Consider the following 24,889-nt stretch of genomic DNA (forward strand, 5'->3'; position numbering starts at 1 on the left):
AAAAGGACGGAAATCCTCTATCACATGCTACAGCACGCATGCATCTTGAGGACACTATGCTAATTGAAATAAAGCAGTCACAAAAACACGAAGACTGTATTATTATACATGAGGCATCTAAAAGCGGTCAAATTCATAAAAACAGAAAGTGGCACCGAGGGCCGGAGGGAAGGAGGAACAGGGTGTTGTTGTTTAACAGGCACGAGGGTCAGATTTGAGAGATGCAAGAGTTCTAGAGAGCTGTTTCACAATAAAGTGAATACACTTAACACTATAAACTGTACACTTACAAACAGTTAAGATGGTAAAATTTGTTACACTTTTTACCACACACACACACAAAAGTTAAAATCCCTTGCTTGGGTCCTGCCCCAGATAAATTAGCTCCGAATGGCGGACTAAACTCCAAGCAGCAATGTTTTCAGACCCGCATGTCCCACCCCACCTCCCCTCACTTCCCCATGAGCCTGTGGTTGGCCCGCAATCACTGCCCTGCGTCCTTGCTACTTGAAGTACAGTCCTTGGACCGATGGCACTGCACTGGAAGCCTGTTAGAACTGCAGAGCCTCCGCCCTCCTCCAGACTTACTGAATGGCACATGCGCGCTAAGTCGCTTCCGTCGTGTCTGACTCTTTGCCACCCCATGGACTGTAGCCTGCCAGGCTCCTCTGTCCCTGGGATTCTCCAGGCAAGAATACTGGAGTGGGTTGCCATGCCCTCCTCCAGGGGATCTTCCCGACCCAGGGATCAAAACTGTGTCTCTTTTGTCTCCTGCGTTGGCAGGCAGGTCCTTTACCACTAGTGGCACCGGAAGCCTACGTCTTATTAAGAATCCTGTCTCCAGGGCCTCGGTCAGTAGAGCGGGTCCCACAGAGGCTGGAAGGCAGAGAATGCACGTATCATCCCTCTTGGGCCCAGCCCCCTTGTGAGGAGATGTCTTTGTGGGTGAAGTTGCCAGATTGAGCAAACAAAAACTCAAGATTAAATCTGAATTTGAATTTCACTTCAATTTGAATTTTAGGTAAATGATAAATGAGTTTTGGATCAAGCATGTCCTGTGCAATATTTTTCCCACTGTGTACCTGAAACTCAACTTTAGCTGGGCATCCTGCATTTTATCTGGCAACCCTCTTCATGGAGGCCAGTGCTGGGGGGAGAGGAGAGACGAGCGGGTGGGAGGGTCACTGCAAATAAGGGCTGAGTTTGCTGAGAGCTGCTGGAACTAGTTCAGGGGATGATGGGTGGCGGCAGGTAGGGGCAGCACGGGGTCCCCAGTCAGAAAGGTGTCTCCAGCTGAGCTTCCCTGGGGACTAGAGGAAGAAGAGACCACAGGTGCCCCCTTTTCTCCAGGCCAGCCCACCCTTCCAGAGACCCCTGATGGCTGGAAGAAGGGTTCAGCCTGCAGGCCACACAAAGCGCTGGCCCTCCTTTTTAATGAGCCATTCTCCTGGGACTTCACGCATAGGCAGGCAGGCAGACACTCTTTGCAGCCAACAGAAGCGTCCTGACAGGGCTGTTAGTGGTATGGTTCCCTCAGCTCCCCTTCCTCGCCTGGAGTCTACACAGCTGCTTGGGATGACTGAAGTCCTCTCTGGAGGGCATGGTGACCGGGGGCAGGGAACCTTCTCTTGTCCTCGTTTGGGTCTGTCAACACCACCATATCATCTGCCTGGGGAATGCCTCCAAGAGCACCAATTAGAGCTGGGATAAAATGTGTATGGTTGCAGAAGGCAGCAGAGCGAAGACAGTGGAAACCCAGAGACTTCTGCATCAACAGGTACTGGGGAGCTGAGAAAAACACCCAGCACTTGTCCACAGCTGGAAATTTGCTGGGGGGAAATCTGGACCAGCAATACTGAATGAGGCTCACAGGACTCAGGGACTTCTGAAAATTAAACACCTGTCAGGATGCAGGGAAACAACCGAAGGTTCTCTAATGTCTGGTGAGGACCAGGAACTCAGATTTACAATGGAATGGAGGTTATCCCCACCAGGGCCTATTATGTCCAAGGTCATGCCATTTTCTTCTCCTCCCCAGGCCCCATCCCTGCCCTGCTTGGTGCAAAGATCCCCATCTTTGTGCAAGAGCCCACTCTGTGCCTTTTACTAAGCCTTGGACCCCTAAGAAGCCACTTCCTGCTTTAAGCAAAGTGGAAAGTAAGGAGGTAGACTGGAACCAGCCCCAAATCCCAAACTCCCAGTGAAATGGCAGCTCCTAATGGGCGTGATGGGTCAGCCTCTCGGGGTGGGTGCTGCAGAGTTTGACCCCCACTCTGCTCCATCCAGCTGTCCAGAGAGTCCAGGCTAGGTGAACCTGTGTCTCGCTCTGACCCTTAGCGGGGCTCCGTTAGCTTCATGACCCCCTCCTCCAGAGTATAACACAAAATGGAAAGAAGTCAATGAACAAACCCTTGGGGATAGGTCTTGTGGATGGAGGGGTAGCTTTGAGTACAACCTAAGTGCCTAAAGCCCCCAGCCCAGACCCATTCAGGGAGGATCAGCTGCCCCTGCTGACTCCACCCCTCTTGCCCCTGGAAGTTCACATCCCTGACTGTCCAGCCCTAAAAACCTAACAACGGGCTCCCCATCCTTCCCACTCACAGCTTGGCCACCACCGCCAGCCCCCAGGGACACACAGTGCTGGCACTGGGACTCCAGAAACACTCCTGTACTCAGTTCCCCTCCTCACAGATGAAGTAGAGTCAGGATTGTCCAAAGAATGAGCATTGATTAAAGTCAGGCATGGGTGTCTGCCTAGGCAGGAAGCCACAGGTTATACCTGCCAGGAGGTGGCTGTGGTATGGTGCAAAGTCAAGAGACCTGGTACTCCTGCGTGACCTTGAGCAAGTTGCCAGGCCTCTCTGAGCTTCGGTAAAATGAGGATATGTGTATCCATCACACATAGTTGCTGTGAGAATTGTGTAAAGCAATAAATGTGAACACATATTGCGCAAAGATAGCACAGTGGTAAAGAATCTGCCTACCAATGTAGAAGATGCAAGAGACTCAGATTTGATCCCTGGGTCAGAAAGATCCCCTAGAGCAGGAAATGGCAACCCACTCCAGTACTCTTGCCTGCAAAAGTCCATGGGCACGGGAGCCCGCTGGGCTAAGTCCATGGGGTCACAAAGAGTCAGACACGACTGAGCTCACACACATACACAGCACACAGAAGACGCTCCACAAACGTTGCCCTGTCCAAAACCTTTGGCTAAAGCCCTGTCCCTAGATGGACATAATGACCAAGGTTAACACCTTTAGGGAGCAGGCAACATCATCATTTCTGAACACAGAAACTGATACAAGACGGTGTCTACTGTTTTGACCAAGGCCTCTAGGCCAGCTCCACCCAGACTTCAGATTCCAGAAACACAACATCTCCCCAAAAGTCCTGTGTCCACCCGGGACTCCAGATGAAGATGCCCCTGAAGGTCCAGCTCTGAAAATGCCAAGTCCAGAGCCCATGTGCAAAGCACTGGTGCTGTTAGCTGACAGTATAGTCTCCTGCTAGGTGACAGCCATGTGCCAAGCTTAATACACATCCTCACAGCAGCCTGAGGTCAGCACTCTGTTACCATCACCGTCGTACAGCCCTGAGGTCAGCACTCTCTGTCACCATCACCGTCATACAGACGAAGTGAGTCAACATCCCAGCCCCTACAGCTCTGAACAGAAACCTGCGCTCAAGGTGCTGGCAGAGTGTCTGACCCAGTGGTTCTCGATCCTGGATGAAGAGGAAATCATCTGGGGAGGCTTTAAAACAGACTGATCCCTTCTGATTCCACGGATCTGGGTGGGTGAGGGTCTCCATGTTTGAGAAGTTCCGGGGCAATGCCAGTGTGCAGCCTGGGTGGTGAGAGGACACGCTGAGCTGTCGGTCCCTCCCCTCTCTGGAAGACTGCCTCCCTCCTCGCCACCCACCCCAGGTGGTCTCACCAGGGTGCGCGGCACCAGCACTAGCCCCACCCCCTTCCGCAGTGCCACACACCTGCACTCAACTTCTAGGCTTCTGGGCCTGCAGGTGCTTAGTGGAAACTGAGGCTGGGTGGTGACCTTATTACCGGGGGAGCCCAGCTATCCGTCTTCTGCTCTCTGCCGCCCCCTGTGGACGCCAGCGAGTAGAACATGTCACAGCATGCACTTTCCTTCCTTCCCGCGTCCCTTCAGGCTGGTCTGGAACCACCTGCTTCACACATCTGCACTGTGTGAGGCTTCCATCTTCCTCCACTTCCCTGGTTCCTGGAGAGGCCCCTCTGCCTTCCCCAGGCTGATCCACAAGGCGCGGCCCAGGCAGCCCCTTCCAGACCAGCTACAGGCCTGCACAAAGGCTGCCATGTTGGACAGGCCATTCTTCACCTGGAAGGGTAAAATGGGTGGGCCCATCCTCCCTGTGGTCAAACCTGGCTCACTTGAGCCCAACACTGGGCAGAAGCCAGCACAGCGTTCATTTATTTGCCTGACCTTGACCCTGCTGTGTGTACCCCAGGGCAGGAGCAGTCATTCTGTGGACGGCCTCTATTGTTTGCTCAATCCTATGCCTAGCCCTCCAGTTTCCCCATCACTTCCATTTTCTCCTAATGTGAAAAGATCTTGCCCCTGAGTGGGTGCTCCTAGTGCCAAGAAGAGGAGGGGATGGCTGGAGACCCCTGACAGGGTCAGCCAGCCCTTGCCCACTCAGGTCACTGCATGCCGAGCTTTGCTGAGGGAGGCACCTGCAGTCCCTCAGGGTCTTGGTGTGGAAAGAGATAAACTCTGCTCTGACCAAGGGCACAGCCCCAGCCTGTTCCCCTCTTCTGGGATCCAAGCCCAAAGGCTCAGCCTGTTAATAGGTTCTGAGCCCCCCAGGTCCTGTAAGCACAAGGCCCAGGGGTGTTTTTCTTTAATACAGAAGAGATGGATTGAAAGAGACAGAAACAGACAGACAAATCTTGGTAAGCATCAGAAGTCTGTTTCTCCTCTTAAAAACTGCCCATCAATTAACAAGCATTTGTGAGCAATTCCAGAACGCGCGCATGTGTGTGTGTCGAATGTCGATTTGTAACTGAGTCATTAAATGGGGTTCCTAAAGGGCTGGCGGCGGTGATAAGTGTGAGCTCACCCCCTTGTTTACTCAGAGATGACCTGGTGCAGGGTCAGTAGAGGCACACGATACAAGTTCAAATCCTGCCTCCAGCCCTTGAGCCGTTTGCGTGCGACCGCAGGCCAGTCGCTCACTTCTTGTGTGTCAGTTTCCATCTGCTTAGTGGGGTTAACAAAACCCTTAGCAGAGTGCCTTGTGCACACTCCAGAAGTGTTAGCTGGCACTGTGTGCGTGTTAGTCACTCGGTCGTACTCAACTCTTTGTGACCCCATGGACTGTAGCCCACCAGCCTCCTCTGTCCATGGGACTTCCCAGGCAAGAATACTAGAGTGGGTTGCCATTCCCTTCCCAGGGGATCTTCCTGACCCAGGGATAGAACCCGGGTCTCCTGCGTTGCAGGCAGATTATTTACCATCTGAGCCACCAGGAAAGCCCCATGGGGAGACATAAAGTCAAATATTCATTCCATCAATACTACTTGTTGTCAAAAGGAATAAACCACAGCACATGCAACAATGTTAGTGAATCTTAACAATGTAATATTAAATGAGAAGGACTTTGAAGATTATATACAACATAATAAGTTTTGAATAGGCTAAAAATAACTACAGCAAAATATATCTATTAGGAATACACATAGATTAGATGCAATGGAATTAGTAAAAAGAAAAGCAAAATGATAAAGATTAAGGAAGGTGATGACCTCGGGTGGGAAGGCCTGAGGCAGGATCTTATGTCTGGGTGTAGATTTGTCATATCCTTGCTTTGCTTTGAGTGATGAGTTCTTGGCTGCTTATTACATAAACTAAAAAAAAAAAAAAAAACTAAATAACTACATAATTAAATAAAATCAGACCATGCCTGGACTAATAGGGGGAATGTTATCAGCCAAAGATTGTGATTAAACCAGTTTTAAGCATCAGTGGTACACAAAGAAGAAAACAAATATACTGGCCATCCATGGCTGCCTAAATACTATTTCAGGTCTGGGTTTGCACCAGCAAGTGTAATGATAATAATAATATAATAAAATCTCCCCCGATCAGAGCTCACATTCTGGTGTAGGGAGATAGACTCCCTACACTATATATATAGTGTCAGCATAGAAGAGGTAGAGAGAGAAATGAAGATCCAGGAGACAGGAAGCAGGTGGTCCAGGAAGGCTTCACAGAGCAAGTGACATTCAAGCAAAGGCCTGAAGAAGGGGGAGGAAGGGGGCCTGCAGATCTCTGGGGGCTGAGGGAACATCTCAGGCAAAGGCCTTGAGCCCAGGACGGGGAGGAGGCCAGTGGCTGGAGGGATCAGGAGGGGAAGTGGGGGCCCTGCAGCTCACTCGAGGACTTGGACCTTGAGTGACGTGGGGAGACACTGGAAGGTTCTGAGAAAAGGAGGTGCCCATTGACACATTTTAAAGGATCCCTCTGGCTAGACTGCTGGGGACAGAGGCTAGGACTCTAATCAGGAAGCAACTGCGATCATCCAGGTCAGAGATGAGGATGCTGGGGCCTGAGAGGCCACAGGGGAGCAGGCGAGAGGTGGCCAAATCGTGATACAGTGATGGCCCAGCCACTGCTCTCCTGGACCCTCCAAGGCCGGCAGCAAAGACCAGACACACATCCAAATATCCACAATGCAACATCTACGATCAACTCTATAGCTGGTTACGTAGCATCCTGCTCTCCTGCAGAGGCCCTGCTCTTCAGACCCTGGCTCTGGGCAGCCGCCTCCTCTGGATCATCACACTCTTTCCCAAACCCTCTTGCAGCTGAAAATCTTGGTCATCTGTGTGGCTAGACAGGGGACACTGGTTCTCCATCCAGAGTCTGTTGGTCCCATGATTTTCCACCCCATGACGAGGCCTTCCCCTGCACCCCAACCAGGGTTTCCATGGGCCCTCATTACAAGTCTCAGTGTGGCCAGTGTCAGAGCTCAGGGAAGCTTTGAATCCATGGCTCCCACTGAAATCAACTGAGTCCCACCCCCAGAGACTGCTGTCATCCGTCCGAGGGATAGCCAGAGCTTCCAGGTGATTCAAACGTGCATCCAGGGTTGCAAGTCACCGCTCCAGAGGACTGGCCTGGTTCCCTGCCCCGATTCCTACAGGTGCTTCATGCCCATGAGCCTCTTTCCTGACCCCTGCTCTCCTAGGCAAATCCCCAGCTGGTGCATCCTCCACTGAGGTGAGGCCCCTCTGCAGCCTGATCAGCCTTGAGATTGAGCAGACAGCGCTCCCCTAACTCTCAGGGTAGGGCTGGGATCCAGGCTGCCCCACACACCGGGAGCATGGAGCACATACCCAGGACCACCCGCTTCCAGGGGCCCTGGGGCTGCTTCTAAGGCCAGAAAAGCCCTGCAGCTCAGATTCATTTAATCAAGGCTGTGCTGGACTGGCTTCCCGCCCCTGCTCCTCCTCATCCTTCCTCCTTTAGGACTAGGACTTGGAATGCATTTTTATTAGACTTTTCCTAGGTGAAAATAGTGCTGGGCTGGGGGTGGGGAAACTGGATGGAGTGTGATTTACACTTACCCTGAGTCCTCACACCTCCCAAGGGCAGCTGGAATCGGCAGCCTGCTCACAGAGCTGCTGGCAGATGGGGAGCCCTGCAAAGTCTGGGCTCAGATCTGCCCCAGCGGGAGCCACATCTCTGCACAAGGGCTCGAAACCTCACAAAAGCCAAAGGCCCTTTGGAAAACAAACAGGGGAAGGTGGGTGTCAGTGTCTGTAGGGTTCAGGCAAAGACACCACTCAGAGAAACAGCCCAAACCCCTTACACATGAGATCAGACTGTCCCTATTATATTTTCTCTTTGCTCCAAGCAGCACTTCTCTCTCTTTTTTTTTTAAAGTCAATTGCATTTCTTGCTTTCGTTCTTTATTTTGCTACAACAGGTCTTAGCTGCAGGACTTGATGCAAAGAGCCAAATCATTGGAAAAGATCCTGATGCTGGGAAAGACTGCAGGCAGGAGGAGAAGGGGGCGACAGAGGATGAGATGGTTGGATGGCATCACCGATTCAAGGAACATGAATTTGAGCAAGCTCTGGGAGATAATGAAGGGAAGCCTGGTGTGCTGTACTCCATGGAGTTGCAAAGAGTTGGACACAACTTAGAGACTGAACATCAACAACTACCTTTATCCTAGAAGCAGTGAGAGGCCCTTAGAGGCTCTAAATAGGGCACTGTCAGGTCAGATGAGCATATCCACTATACACTGTGTACAGATCAGGGTGGGGACGGTGGTGGCAAGAGAAAATGCAGAAGGACCAGTTGGGTTTCTGGGCTAGTCCGGGAGGGTGATGGGGAATGGAGGGATTGGCAGACTCCAGAACTGACCATGGAGGTCACGAGGCACAGGGAGGACTGAAGCAGGAGGTTTAGAGGACTGTGATGCTGTTTACAGGAGGAGGGAACCCAGGGTGTGGGGCCCGGGTCAGGAGTTCCGTGAGGGCACCCTGCGTTTGAGGAACGCTAAACACGGCAACCCTGGACTGAGTGACTGCCTGAGCTACCCGCTGATTCACTGAAAAATGACGCCCAGAACCTCTTTCCTGGGGCAAGACTCAGTGCGAGGCACCCACCCACCTAGGACGCACCCTGGACAGGAAGAGACCACAGAAAAGACACTGCAGGTGGCCAAGCCCTGGGGGAAAGAGTCCATATAGTGAAAATGAAAGTTATTATTACTATTACCTTATCAGATCGCACAAGATCACAGTCAATGGTGGGGCCACGGCAGCTTGTAATACAATAGACATGGGCTCTCAGGTGGCAGTTGGCTGTTGCACTGATTCTTTCTCACTCAGAAGCTATATCACGGTACTAATGTGAAGCATGTGTGAAATATCCCTTTTTCATGCACTAGCAGTGAAAGGGCTTCACAAACCTGTAGCCCAATGAATGTACTTCTGAGTAATGGGAATCCGCAGGTGGGCATCATTTTATTATCATGTACAAGCCATCGTCATCTAAGCTTTGATGTCACGTTAAAGAAACTGCTCTAGCCACTGAGGGCGGTGAGGAATCACCAGCACAAGGCCCCTCGTGGAGAAAGTGACACTTGACTGCTATCCAGGACCTGAGGATTTAAAAACTGTACTGAATGCCATTAGGCTGCTCCTAGAACCACAACATGTGAGGAAAGGAATGGCCCTCGGGCCCTGTGCAGTGAGTGAGGGAGGGGACTTGTACAGAATCACTCGGTCCATCAGTGATCCAGGACCGGAATCCATACCATCTAACTTGTCAGGATGCCTCTTCCACTGCACTTAGGACCTCAAGAAACCTTTCTAGAGATTCCCAGTCTCTCAGGCCCTAGGTTGAGTCTTCACTGAAACCATCAGAGGAAATGAGAGCAAAGATTATTTCTAACAGTCCAAGTTGGCAAGCAAAGAACACTGCATCTTGGCGGATGTTTTGGGAACTAGGGGATGCTAGGGGACTGGGGGACAGTTGCTTGGAAGACAGGGAAATGGCACAGGGCTCAGGGAACAAAGTCTTATTGGCTTATCTGTTTATAAACAATGCACACTTTACCTGCTTCTAGAAAAGATTTGGGGTGGTTTGCAATTTAAAACACACACATGCAATAAAATAGTTCAGACTGACATCAGATTGCAGAATTGTCTTTAATAGCAAAAAGAAAACTGGCAACGATTCAAGTGCTCCTCTATAGGGGGCTGGTTCAAAAAAAAAACTGTTCATGTATCCTGTGGAATACTACACAGCTATTTTAAGAAATGAAGCATTTGCTCTGTGTACTAATATGGAGAAATTTAAGCTACATTTAAGGAAATTTTAAAAAAGCAAGGTGCAGAATATACAGCAGGGTATCTTTTGTATGGTAAAGTGGTAAGCTAAGAATCTACTGAAATTTCTTATTTTAGCATTAGGAAAACAAAAAATAAGCCTAGAAGTTATATAAATGGCCTGTAGAGGGCGCCAGGGGGAGCGTGCAATCGCAGTGCATACCTGTGGGTGTCAGTTTGATTTCTGAACTATAGAAAATGCTTCACCTATTCAAAAATTCTAATTCAATTAGAAATGAAGCCCTCCAGGCCCTCCTCGCTGTGTCCCCAGCATGGCCCTGGTTCCCCCCACTCTGGGGGTACAGGGGGGACACCTGTGCCCTGGCCCTGCTCAGCCACAGTATTTGTTGGAGAAGAATTCTGCAGAGGTGAGAGGATAGCACCCTCAAGGATGGTGGCTTAGGCTGTGTAAGCGAGCTCTTCCCTCCCAGGCTCCTCTCTGACCCCTCCCAGAGTAGGAGGGGGCAGCCGGCCATCACATCCATTAAAATGTACTGCCAACCACCCAGACGTCCACTGAGGAGGTAAAATAAATTCTAGCCTATTAATAAATTATATCCATATTATAGACGACCATAGTACAAAAAACTAGAGTGATGTGTATGAGCAGTTTTTAAAAGATTATATTAAGTAAAAACACAAGCTGCAGAACATAATATATAGCTTGATCCCATCTTTCTGTAATATGGATCTATTTTTCCAAATCCATGGCAACAATATAAATACAGACAGTGATATGGGTGTGAAACTTCTCTGAATTGTTGATAGTGATGATCTCTGGGGTGGGGTGGGGGTGTCTCACAATTTCCCTCACTCATTCAAACATGGGTATATTGTTTTGTTTTCTTATACAAAGCAATTATTATTTTTGTAATCCAAACAGGGAGGAGATCAAATTAGTCAATCCTAAAGGAAATCTACCTGAATATTCATTGGAAGGACTGAAGCTGAAGCTCCAATACTTTGGCCACCTAATGCGAAGAGCCAGCTCATTGGAAAAGACCCTGATGTTGGGAAAGATTGAAGACAGGAGGAGAAGCGGGCAGCAGAGGATGAGATGGTTATATAGCATCACCAACTCAATGGACATGAATCTGAGGAAACTCCAGGAAATAGTGAAGAACAGAGAAGCCTGGCATGCTGCACTGCATGAGATCGTGAAGAGTCAAATACCACTTGGCGACTGAACAGCAACAACAGTCCAAACCTAGATCTTGCTCATTCATTACATGCATCGCTGCTCTGGTGGATCTAGCCAGAGATTCAGTGGAAGAACTCCCCTCCCAGCCCTGCCCCATCCCACAGATGGGAAACTGAGGCCCAGAGAGGTCAAGGGACTTCCTCGGCATCACACAGTGAGTTAACAGCAAAGCTCCGCTGAGAGCTCCTATCTCCTGACTCAGCCCTACACTCTTCACACTATGCCTTGCAGCCTGAAAATAAAATCCGTGTGTATTTGTAGAAGGTTCTTTATGTGACTGGTAGGGGGAAACAGAGGTAATATTGGTTAAAAAAAAAAAAAATACTTGGCACTCCAGGACTCATTACCTGGCTGCCAGGTCAATAACACCTCCATCGACTCATGAAAGATTCCAGGCAAGTATTCATTTAAAGAAGAACCATTAACTGTAAATCAATGCCCAGAGTGAGTGCTAAGTTACAAAGTGAGTTAGAATAAGTGGGTAAATGGAAGGCTGGTCTCAGCCCCAGGGGCCACCTGACTGTTACCCACCAGAGCAGGGAGAAGATATTCCCTCTGACCCAGAAAAGCAGCAGCAGGTCAGGGTCAGGGAAGGCTTCTTCAGGGAGTATCTCTCTAACACAAAAATAATTGCCACTGCCTCCCCAAAGCAGCTGCAATGGCAAGATGCCTAGTAATCAATTAACAAGTGTTATTAAATCTATGGCGCACTGGGCTAGGAAGGCCAGCAGACAGGCATAGAGATGGTGGCCTCTTCCTTGGTCATCACTGCTTCACAACTTAGAAAGGCTTTAACTCAGTCATTCCTTTAGAGCCTCTTGATGTCATGTGGCTGGCAGTTTTTAATCTTTGCTTTGTGTCTGAGGAAGCAATTCCATGACTTGCTCAGGGTCCCACAGGGCACTTCCAAAGCCGAGCTGGACGCCAGGTCTGCCAGAGTCGGTCCCACACACCTCTCCCACAGCCCGCTCTGTTGGGGGCAGCAGTGTCCAGAAAACTGGACGCACAGCCGTTGGCAAAGTGGACCGGCCAAAACGCACAAGACAAACCAGACTGGAGTCGTGTGCTCCGTCTCTCCTCCCGCCCACCCCAGACCACCTGTGGCCACACTTTGCCACTCTGAGATTTTTGTCCTTTGAGGACGTTTTGCACGTGAGGGTTTGCATATGTGAATACACATGAACACAGTTTTCTAAATGTTTGACTCTTTGTATTTCTTGCAGTGTTTTTACATTCATTGCCCATTAAACTATCTTCAGAGTTAAATGATGTCATCAGTACAGGCAATCTAACTATTTCCAGTTAATAGATGAGGAAACTGAGGCCCAGGGCAAATTGTCCCGTGTCTTATTACTTCTCAGTGTAAAAGAGGGGGAGGCCAAGCGCTCTCTCTGTGTCATTTCATTTCATCCTCCCAACTGTCCTGGGAAGGAGGGAGGTGTGGTTGCCCCATCTTACCCTTGAGGACACGGAGGCTCAGGGAGGCTAGGTCCCCTGCCCCAAGTGGCAGAGCCAGAACCCAGCACCGCAGGCCCGCAGCTGAGGTGTACAGTTGCAGGGAAGATCCACAGTGGGGCCGATTTCATGCCAGGGACTGAGTAGGTCCTTCCCCAAATACCAATACTAACAATAGCTTCCTGAGCCGTCAAATGTGCTGGGAGTGGGCTGAGCTCTGTCCACGCAGGACTCTGGGGGACAAGGCAGGGGGCCAGGTTGCCTCTGAATCCTCGAGTGGCAGAGCTGGGCCCCCTTGTGCTGAAGCATCCAGCACAGCCTCGTCCCGTTCAAGGACCTTTTCATTCGTTTCTGCTGTGCAAGTACAAGGACAGTGTGGGTTCCTAGCTAACAAGTGCCTCTGATGGCTACTCATCCCAAGTAACGCCATGCACACCCGCTGGGAGGAGTCAGAGCCAACCGCTCCCCCAAGCTCTCTGCACCCAAGAAACTGGGCCAGCTCCCAGGGTGCCTCAAATCCCTTCAACTTTACTGGAGCAATTGCTGCCCACCTTTTGCTTGATTCCACTCAGGCCGTCTTTTCTCTGTGCCCTAAAGAATGATTTGCTGATGATAATAAACATCTCCACAAGAAGGCTCGGGTATCTCTGAATCATAATTTATTGCTTTGTTTCCGTGGTTGATAATTTTTTTTTTTTTTACTGAAAAGACAGGGCAGGAGTGAGTGAGTATGGACGGGATGAGTAATCCCAGCTGCTCTAAGCTCTGCTGGGAAGGCAGACAAAAGGGGTGGAGATGGAGAGGAGAAGAGGACGGGAGTGGGTAGAAAGCTGGACAGGGGGAGCATGACCTCAGGTCCAGACAGGGAAGACTTGGGCCCCCAAGTCAGATAAGACTGCTCAGCTGAAGCCTGTAGGCATGTGGAGGCGGAAGACAGGAAAGCATTCCAATGGAATGATCCACAAACAACAAAGGGATGGCCCGTCCGGACATTCCCAGGCTTCAGACTCAAGTGCCACCTCCTCTAGGTGGCCTTCAAAGGTTACTTCAGCCAAGAGTGGGGCCCCCTGTCCTCTGAACCTGAGCCTTCACCTCTCCCTATGGCTAGATGGCTTTGCGGTCACTGTGTATTCGCACTACCACTCCCCCTCCCCCAGCTTCATCGTGAGCTCCCAAAGGGCAGGAAACTTGTTTTCACCTCTTCTCTACCTGTGAAGCACATGACACCCAGGACAGTCTTTACTTTTAGGTGATATCAGACCACACCTGTACACAGAGCCATGAGCCTCCAAGCAAACATTTGTGGATCAAGTTTCAGAAAATGGCACCAAATAATAATCATACATTTTAACCTTTGGTGTTGGGCTTTACACTGCTTGAAGCCCTTTCATATTCTTGGAACATAAGTGGCAGGTGATATGAAGCTCATTTTGTTAGATAAGAAAACTGAGGCTCAGAAAGTTTGAGTGATTGACCAATCACCAGTTAGTAAATAGAAACAGCTCTCGAACCCAGGTTTCTGACCTTCTTGATTTTCATTAGAGGAGCTGAAAGTTTCTATCTGCTCTGAAGCACATGACATATTATTTAAGGGAACACAGCACTGCTATAGCCGACCCCCACTCAAGACACACAGTATGTATTAACATACATTCACAGTACAATCAGGGCTTCCTTGGTGGCTTAGATGGTAAAGAATCTGCCTGCAATGCAGAAGACCTGGGTTCAGTCCCTGGGTCAGGAAGATTCCCTGGAGAAGGGAATGTTTACACACTCCGTTGGCACCTGGCAGGCTACAGTCCATGGGGTCACAAAGAGAGACTAACACTATCACAGCTTAATCAAGGCTCTGAAAACCTGTTTGGCTTTGTTCAATGCTACCTTTTCCGAATTTACCTTACCTGGAACCCTTTTGCATGGGATACCTACAAAATCCCAAACTGGGGAAATGTTCTATTGAAACACTGTTATGTTTCTAAAGGGTAAATCATATTCTAAGAGAAGCTATACATTATAGAGGAAGAAAGGCTTCAGTTAGATTAATAAAGCTCTAATGGTGAAATTTCAGGCTTCAGCCAGTCAATAAGGACATTAATTATTATTTTACTTTTTATTATTGAACACTTCAAATACACACAAAATAGAAAAGCACAATAAATCCCCACGTACCCATCACCAATCACCAAACCAGCTTCAACAATATCCAACAATCTGTTTTTGCTTCATTCTTTTAAATTTAAAATGTTTTAGAGACAATCCCAGACATCATCGTAAATACTTCAGTATATAACATTGCCACAATATCACATACCCTAAAATAATTAACAGTAATTCCTGGATCTCTAACTCCCAGCCTGTCTGTAATCTCCTATTTGAGAGATTAGAATAACCTCCTATTGAGCGAATATTGATTCTCTCAGAGAGAATCAAGGTGGACTTGGGTCAGTATTCAAACTTGACCCACACAGGGTGCTCGGTCAGTATGTCTATTAAACGACTTTAAATCCTTAACAATTCCCTCACGTCTCCCTTTTATTTTCCCTTGACCTCTTCTTGGAGAAGTTAGGGCATTGTCCTAAGGAGCCCTCTCGGTCTGGATCTGGTGACGGCCTCCCTGTGCTGGGCTTTCCCATATGCCTCCAGTTCCTGCATAAGCTGGTCGCTAGAGTCATAGGCAGGAGCAGTTTTATGGTGGGAAAATGTGCTGGGTGGTGCTGTGTCCTTTCCATTACGTAGCAGCTGGTTGCTTACTTTTAGCAAAGCTAACACTGATCCATGGGTTTGGATGCTGGAGAACACATCTTTTTTGAGCAAGTAGGTCCTCCTAGCAGCTCCAAAGTCATATCACATTCTAGAATTTGGTTCTAGATAATCTCTAACCCAAGATTTCATGGAGGATTCTCTCTACCATCAAACTCCAAAACTCTTATTAGCTTATCCTTTCCTAGGCTATTTCTGAGTGATCTTTGACCTTTTTTTTTTTTTAAATAAAAAAGCAAAGACATTTTTAAATGACCAGACAATCTGGAGAGCCCATGTTCCCTTCAGGCCAGGCCCTAGCAGCGACTGCACAGACTTAGCCGGAGTCCCAGGGTCTCCACGGCCCATGGATTCCTCCACCCATCAGTCTCAAGGAGAACAAGAACACATAGTTGAACTTGATAAATATGTATCCAAAAATTTTAAAAACCAAATTACACAAATCAAGCTTATTCTGAGAGGTTCGTTTTGCCAGGGGTCTCTAGTGCTCCAATCAGCATAATTAAATAGCAAGATCTCTCTAGAATTGATTGTGGTTTTCACGTTTTTTATCATCCAAGGACCATTTCAGTGAGATGATTTTAAGCTAATAAGAGCCCCCAAATTAGAAACTAATTAAGGAGATGGAAAATACAAATGTATTTGTTTTTAGTCAGGCACTATTTTTATCAGAGGAATCATGAAAAATTAAATTGTTAAAGTACTCATATGAAGGTTGTCAGTCAAGGACAACGTGGCTTTCTGCCTCTCCCTGCTGCAACGTTTTAAGGTGATGTATCAGAAGCCGTTCCCAATGGGCCCCAGGAAGCAATAAAGAGACCAATTTTGAAGAGAATTACACACTGCTAGGCTTGGTAAGGAAAAAGGGGGTTGCCATAATATTCTCAAATCTTTGGTGATTAAGAGTCACAGCGCCTCTTCCTTTTTGAATGCATGATGCCTGGCAACAACATTAAATCATTGCAGTGCTCTTTCTCATGCCCATTTAACAGATGAGAACATTAAGGCCTGGAGAAGTTGAGAGGTGTGCAGAGGGTCATGAACAAACTTAGAAAGAATCTAGACTATTTATCTATCTAAATGTGCTTGATTTTATGACACCCCTCCTTGCTGTCCCCTACATGTGACATAGATTATCTTTTAAAATAGATGCTAAGTCACCGTGACACTGCTTTGGAGACTCCTTCAGGATTCGTGACAGCCTGGAGAGCTCAGGCCCCAGGAGAGAAGCAGGAACCAGAAGCCAGCTGCCCCTGGGGGAGGAAGCGCCAGTCTAGTGAGGCCGCAGCAGGGGACCCACAGCTGACTGCAGTGAGCATCTAAGGAGCACTGACACAACCACAGACTATCAGGCGTTGACCCAACCTTGAAAATGCTGCTTCAGTCCCCAGGGCTGGAGAATCCCATTCATCTGTAGACTGTGCCCTGATTCCAGCACGGCTGATACCCAGTTACTCTTTGTATCACCGGCCAGCACCTCCTAGTCCTGCTGCCTCCATACCAGCCCTGAGGACAGGGGACCTGCTGGTAGACACCCTCTTCAAACCTCCTTCCCCATCGCAGAATCCTCACCAAACCCAAGCCAGGTAGGTGAAGAGGACCCTATGGAACTTCTTTGGTTTCAGGTCTCTCTCCCCTCAGGCCCAGGAAGGACAGAAGGTGAACTTTCGTAATAACTGGGGAGAGATACCAAACTCAGGGAGATGAGTTAAAGACCCACACACTAGGCTGAAGGCAAATAAAGACATCAGGGAAACCTGCCACTGACACGCAGGAGACAACCGGTTGGTTCAGAAGCGCCTGCGGAGGAGCAGGCAGGGGAGCACTGCGTTGGGCCTGCGGGCGGGAGGACAGTGCGTGATGCTGACCCAGGCTGCCTCGTGATGCTGAGCGGGAGGGCACGGTTAGAACCCACCCAGCTCTCAAACAAGAAAACACCCCAAGGAGGGAATTAAGAGTCTCAATAACATTTTATAACTTTACAAAGGACTTTCACATATACGATCTCATTTGTGTCTCAGAAAAACCCCAAAGGCAGGAATTATTTAACCGATTCTTCAGATGAAGCTAGGTTTAGGGGAATTTGATTTTGTGGAGTGCTGACCCTGTGCCAGTGACCTGTGTCAGGATGCTATGCTAATTCACATACAGAGCAATGACTGTTTTCAGCTGCTGCTGGAAACCAGTGCCTGGAGTAGATGTCATTCACAGAGTAATAAAGAAAAATACCCTCTCCAAGCCCAGAAAGAGCAGCCATATCTATGACACTGGCTCTCTGGCCCTAAAGGAGAATAGCCTGTATTTTTACGGCTTTGGAAAGAAAGGAGGCAGGTGGGGTAGGGACGGATCTTTGATTCAAAGGCAGAGACGGGAGGGATGGGAAGAAGGACAAGCAGATTTTGGAGTAGGATACCTAAGTCAGCTTCCAAAACACTTGGGATGGCTTAGGTAATGGGTCCTGGGGTGGCCGGCAACCCTCAGCCCTGAAACACAGCACCACAGTGGTGTCCGCACTCTAAAGCTAAAAGTCTGGGGACCCCAGCATTCCCTATGATAGAGCTGACATAGGGCTGCAAGCTGCCTGCAGGGCCTGCCTCCTCCAGGTGACCAACCACACGGCTCTGGACAAGGAGGGCCACAGACAGCCGCCACACCACCCTGGGTGAAGATCCAGGCTCGTCCCTGCCCCTTTGTCCTGCCCTATGAAAATGCACGGTCCTCATACAACAGAAAGGTTAAGGACAGAACTACAGAAAATCCTACCAGGAAACTTTTGCCAAACTTAGCCCATAGTGGGAACACCACTTGGTTTTATTTAATTTCAGTTCAGTTCAGTTGCTCAGTCGTGTCCAACTCTTTGCGACCACATGGACCACAGCATGTCAGGCCTCCCTGTCCATCACCAACTCCTGGAGTTTACTCAAATTCACGTCCCTTGAGTCAATGATTCCATCCAACCATCTCATCCTCTGTCGTCCCCTTCTCCTCCCACCTTCAATCTTTCCCAGCATCAGGGTCTTTTCCAATGAGTCAGTTCTTTGCATCAGGTGGCCAAAGGATTGGAGTTTCAGCTTCAGCATCAGTCCTCACAATAAAAAGCTTATTTCTTGGCATGGAATGTCACCAAGTAATCATCATTTTCTTTAGTCCTCACAGTTACCCAGTAAAATAGACCTTCTTAGTGCCACTCCCAAAGCAGGTTCTGAAGCTCAGAGAGCTTTGGGAACTGCCGGGGGTTAGCCCCAGACCTGGAAGTGGTGGTGTCCCAAAGTTAGCTAGGGGGCTCCACGGCCAGGCCAGGACATACGTTACCATCCAGAACAAGTAATTCAAGACATCTCTGATTCTTCAAGCCAGTTTCCCTAAGAATTCATTTCAGAGGTATCACGAGAAGAGGACAGAATAGTAGATCCTGTTGTTTAGCTCTGGATACACCTGGCTTCTGGTGCCCCTGAACAAGCTGCTCTGAATTCTAGACACGGGTTGACCAATACAGTAGCCACAGGCCACAGGTGCTATTGAACACTTGCAATGTGGCTGGTCCAAACCCAAGATAATTGGAGGTACCAAATGCACTTTGGACCTCAAAGACTATGTTCAGAAAGAAGAATATGAATTATCTTGTTACTAATCATTATATTCACTCTATGTTGCAGTGATAATACTTTGAACACACTGAGTTCAAGGAAATGTCATTACAATTCATTTTACTTGCTTCAAATTTAAAACCATGTGTGCGGCTCATGCTTGGTCTCTGGACAGTCCCTCTCCAGGTCCCAAGTCTTGCTCCGGTTTCTGTACCCACCTCACCCCGCCCCACTCCCCTCCCGTGGACAGCACTGGAAGCCAAGGAGGCAAGACTCTCCAAGTATTCTGAGAACGTCCTCTCTTCTCAATGTTTCTGTAAATTCCTGGGCACGCCCCTCCCACCCTGTACCCTACTCAGTGCCCAGAAAGCATCTCCGGGCCCAGCCACTGCCAAAGCACTTGCACGCAGTCACCATTTCCGAGTGTTTGGATCCACCTTAAACCACATTTTCCACAGCCAGAGGAATGCTGAGAACCAGGTTTCCAAAGCCCAGGCCTCAACTGTGTTAAGTCGATCGGTCGTGTCCGGCTTCAAACCAGTTCATGGTTGGAAGTCCTGGGAATTCAGATGCGTTTCTCCCAGACTTCTTTACTCCCTCCTGCCTGCAGACCATGAGCTCCTCCAAGAGCAGAACAATGGAAGCAAACTAAATGATTGATCAATTATTATGGTGCCAGCTGCAGTGCTGGGTGCTTTGCATGTCTCGTTTTATTTAATTCTCCCAACCAGCCTATGAGTGAGGAAGTCTTGTTACCATTTTGAAGACAGGAGCCTGAGGCTCCCAGAATCTGGGATCTGTCTCTACTCCCATGCTTTTTCCCTCTGCCCTTTATTCCCTCCCCTGGGAGCAGACACACCTCATGCATCTTTGTCTGGCACTAGCATGGTGCCGAGTGCAAAACAGGTACTTGGTAAATATTGAGAAACTAGGTTAAGAACCTTCTGATAGATTCAATCTGCTGTTCTTTCTTGACTTAATCAGAATGTATTTTGCCCCTAAGCTTCTTAAGGCTGCACACATGAGAAGTCCTCACCCACCCACCTGAAGATCCCCTGGAGGAGGGCATGGCTCCAGTATTCTTGCCTGAGAATCCCATGGACAGAGGAGCCTGGTGGGCTGCATACAGTCCATAGGGTCACAAACGGGTGGATACAACCGAAGCGACTTAACACACACACACACCTGCAGGGCTGGGCTTTTTCTGCCTCCTCCTGCCCCCATTACTTCCCATCACAAGGCCCCGCAGATTCAGCCCTGCCCAGGTCCTTAGCCAAGCTGAAAATGCACAGACCAGCTCTTCCACTGAGAGACAGGGGTCTGAGGATAGCCCAGGGCCAGTACACTAGGGTCTAGGGTGCCTGGGGACACAGCTAGCCCCAGGAAATTATGAAGATGCCAGCTCCCTAGCAAAGTCCCCCCAGGCCTAGCCAGACCCCTGACTATCCTCGCTGGGATCCCCCCCACCCCAAAGTTCGATTCCCCTTCCATTTGTTCATATAGACAAAAGTCAAGTCCTGGGCCTGCCTGGTGCCTGAAGCTGATCCATTTGCTAGAATTGGGCTGTTTTCTGGATTCCTTCTTCATCTTATTCTTTCTGCCTGATTTAGAACAAGGCCACCCAGAAGTCCTAAGACTCTGCCCCTCCCCACCCTTTGGCTAGGCCTCATGGACCCTGACACTGGCCTGCACAGGAATGGAATTTGCCCCACCCACTTGGGCCTCCTGCCCCAGGCCACTGGCTTTCTCCCCCTGCCCTGGTCAGTTTCCCAAGGCCCAAGCTATTTTTGCTCCCACCCTAGCCTGTTGTTTACCCCATGGTGGAAGTGGCCAGAGTAGTACCCAGTATGATACAGTGGCCAAATGGCCAGTGGGAACAGGTTCTCCACCAGGTGGCCAGTGGGAACAGGCCCTCCATCAGATCAGAACTCATCTTTGGGGTCTCCATCCCACTAGATCCTGGTCCTTTCGCCTCAGGGCTTTGTCCTCTAGACTCTGAGGACCTTCTTAATGTTTTCTGCCATGGCTGATCTCCTCCAATTACCTGCTAGACCTAGAGTGTCTGCCAGCCCCTTCCTGAGCTCTCCAGACCCCTACTCATGACCTCCCCTAGCCAACCTTGATCATCTGCTACTTGCCCTGGCATCTTTGGAGGGCTGAAGGAAGCCACAAAGTCCCTACTTCCTTTTTAACAAGAAATACCAACTCATTACCTCACCTGTCATCCAAGAAATCTGATCCAACCCAGAACACTTCTCAGCCAATGGGGCCTCCAGGTCTGTCCCTCAGGTATCACCAATATAGGAAAGAGTTCCTGCCTGTCTTTGCTGCCTCTGTTTCCCCACCAGCATTCATGCCCTGCCTCCCAAGGGAGCTATGGGAAATGATGACTCCTTGATTTGTTACTCTGAGGTCTTAAAACAGGAGGTGATACATCCATAATGGCATCATGCCTTCCTACAAGGTAGAGTAAGTGAACCTGCCTGATGCTAAATCTTCTGGTGCTAACTCCAGCAAGCGCTTGGGGCAGAAACTAATAACTATAAAGCATCCATCTATCATCTTATCAGGCCTTACTCTGCTCTGTTTGCATAGTTATCTTCCCAAGAGTTGACATTGTATGTCTACTCCAGGCTGATATATTCTCCTACCTGCCACATCATTCAGAAAGGATTGATGAACCTCAGGTTCATTACCTGTCATTACACCGTGTACATGTCACTGGGGGCCGAAGTATCAATTCCTCTTGAGTCTCCCCAGTGAAGCAGTCCTGCCTTGGAGGCTCCAGGTCCAACGCGCTGCAGATGGTGCTCACGCTGCAGGCTCTGGAGGGCTCCACGCCATCTCTTACCTTCTCCTGGCTGGGCCTGCTTCTTGGAGGTGGTGTGGCCTTCCGAGTGCCCTGCTGCTTCAGAGTGAGACCTGCAGGAAGAACAGAGGCCCGATGACTCCTGGGCCAGAGACACAGGTTCAAGTCCTAGCTGTTCTAGAACTTTCCAGCCATCTTTTTTTTTTTCTCTCTCTCTCTTTTATTATTAGGTCTTATAACTCCAGGTGACTATATAGACTACCTCAGCTAGGGTCTTCACTGCCGATGTCCCACCCACCAACCCTACCCTCAGCCTTCTGCATGCATGCCTCCCTCCAAACACACACACGTTTGTTCTTAATCTTCTTACCTCTGCATAGTTTATTTCACCTGCCCGAAAGACCACCTCTCAGTCACTCATTCTACCCACCATTCAGAGTTCAGCTCATCCCCAGAGTTCAGACTGCCCCAGAAAGAAGGACCTGGGTGTCTTCCCTCCACCAATGAAACCCACAAAGAACAAGGCCATGCCTACTGGGGATATTCTTCAACTCTTGTAGCCCAGGTCCCTGGGTGGCTTCCAGTGTGCTGTGGGTTTGGGGCTCCAGAAAGGCCACCCACCTGCAGCCTCCTTTCACTGCCCTTCACTCAGAGTGAGAGACGAGGGTACTCTGCAAACCTCGCTGCAGAGGGACACAGATACTGCCCCACTGAGTGACCACATTTCATAACCAAGACCACAGCTCACCCTCTGGGATAGGGGGTGGGGGCAAGTGGTCAGAGCCTCCAGCTAGAAGCAGCCATGCCCTGGCATGCAGACCTTCTGGGCTCTGGAGACGGGCCACACTGTCTGTATCCCTGCACCTCTGACCAGGGATGGACTCCAACTCCTAGGGGTGCTGTGACTCTGAGCTCCACGCCAACCTTGGGCTCCTCTGGGCCTCAGTGGACCCACTGCGGAGAAGGGGCTGCAGCGGGTGAAGAGCATCCGCCAGGGCCACCAGCGCTGCGGGTAAGAGGAAGCACCATGGACAGGGATGAGGGTAGGAAGGCAGGGCCCTGGAGTCCCTGGGATGCTCTCAGCCTAACGACAACAACGTCTTACACACGTATCATAATTTATACCCTGCCAGCTGCTTTTGCATCCACGACACCCGTTTGGTTTCACAGTAGTGATGTGAAGGGATCCTCTTTAAAGGTTACTTTGGAGATAAGGAAACAAAGGCACAGAAAGGCTGAGCATCTCACTAAAGATCACACAGGACGATAGCAAAAGAGTCAAGGCTAGAATTGCTGACTCCCAGTTATCATTCTTTCCAGCAAGCTCCTAAGACCTGAGTTAATTTCCTACCGTGTCAGGGGGCGGGGGTCAGTAGGAGTGGGGAGGGGGAGGGGAACAAAGGTGTGGGGCATGGGGAGAAGAGACGAATACAGGAGTAGGGTCAGGCCGTAGTCTCTCTCCTAAGAGGAGGATCTAGGTGAAGACAGCACAGAGTGATAAATAGGGAAGGAAGGAATGTGGGGGCTCCGAGCTGACAGGAGCAGCTCAGGCGAAGAGGAAGCTGCTGTGATAAATAGCCACAGCTGGGGGTGGAGGAGGGGCAGAGTGCCAGCCTTGAGACTCCAGGGGACCCAACTCTACAGCTCTGCCCCCAGGCATTTCTGCGCAAGGCAGCACCGGGGGTAAGACGCCCCTTTGAAAGAACTAAGCAGTTATTGGTATTACCTTCAAAAAGCATATATACAGGTCAATGCTCTTTTGTTTATGTGATATACTCCTAAATAATGAAAATGGAAAGAAAAATAAAAAACACTACCCGAAGTTCCAGCCCCTACAAAGAAAGATCTCAGATGCTCCTGGATGATGGGATTCTCAGCTTGATGCCAAAGCTACTCTGTTTCTCCTGGAGAAGTCACACCTAGGGAATTGCTATCTGGCAACAGAAGGCAGTTTGAGCTCCTTCTAGAACAAGCAGCACAGTCAAAGGCCAGAAAACCCAGGATAGGTGGCAAATCCATGGAATTAAACAGAAAAAAATGGCCCAAACACCAGTGTCAGCCATGAGCCCACAGCAGACCCACATGCCCACCTTCCTCAGCAGCGAACCAGAACTCAAGAGATCAGGCTACAGGAAGAACAGAAAGTCATCTCCTGGGGGTACTGCTCTGTGTCTCTAGCAGCCCGAGGCAGGGGTGGGGTCCTTGTTCTACCTAGTAAGAAGTGAGCCCTACTGCGCACACACACCACGTGACCTGGGGGAGGGGGGAGAAGCCCACCCTTTTGAAGCTGGTCACCAGCTCGCCCAGCGGGCTACAGGATCACCTGGCGGCTGGAGTTCCAGAAGCAAATAGCCAGAGCACATCAGTTTTTGCTGGGGGTGGGAGGGTGGGGACAGGAGCCCTCTCGAGCCCTCCTGCAAGGTGGGGCTGAAACATATTCACAGCAGACGGTGCTGTCGCCCTCGCTCCGGGATTCTCACTCCTAATTATCTGTGCTGTCAGCAAAACAATTAACCCTCAAAGAAAAATGGCACCATCCCCTCCCAACCATATGAAAAGGCAATTTTTCCCAAGGACGAGGGACACTCAGGGCGGCAGCAGAGGGAAAGTAGGGCAGCCTTGCGCTCGATTCCGGATCTCACTCACCCTGGGTGATTTCGCCAAGCTCTGACCTCCGAGGTCTGCCGCATGGCAGCCCCGTACTTCCTTTCCCATAAAAAGAGGGGAGTGAGTCCAATCCCTAGGGACCCCTTCAGTTCCACAGCGCTACCGTGCTACAGGCAGGCGTGGTTCTTCCCCTTCGAATTCTAAGTTCCTTTGGAGCAGAGATGGAGCTTCCATTTGTTCCTCCAGTCATTTGCTCACTTGCTTATCCACTCATTCATTCATTCAGTTATTGTGGAGACATAAATAAAATGTCTATTCAGCCTTCTTGACCACTGCTTGGAGCTCTCTTCCCCTGAGATGTGGGAAGAGGAAGGAAGGATGGAGCAGGTTGAGGTGGGGGACGCTAGGGGCTTCCACACTCGGCACTAACTTGGCATCAGAGACGCAGGGTTTGATCCCTGGGTCGGGAAGATCCCCTGGAGAAGGGCATGGCGACCCACTCCAGTACTCTTGCCTGGACAATCCCATGGACAGAGCAGCGTGGTGGGCTACAGTCCATAGGTTCACAAAGAGTCGGACACGACTG

This window comes from Bos indicus x Bos taurus, chromosome 24 (assembly GCF_003369695.1).
Source record: "Bos indicus x Bos taurus breed Angus x Brahman F1 hybrid chromosome 24, Bos_hybrid_MaternalHap_v2.0, whole genome shotgun sequence".
Classification (NCBI taxonomy): Eukaryota; Metazoa; Chordata; class Mammalia; order Artiodactyla; family Bovidae; genus Bos; species Bos indicus x Bos taurus.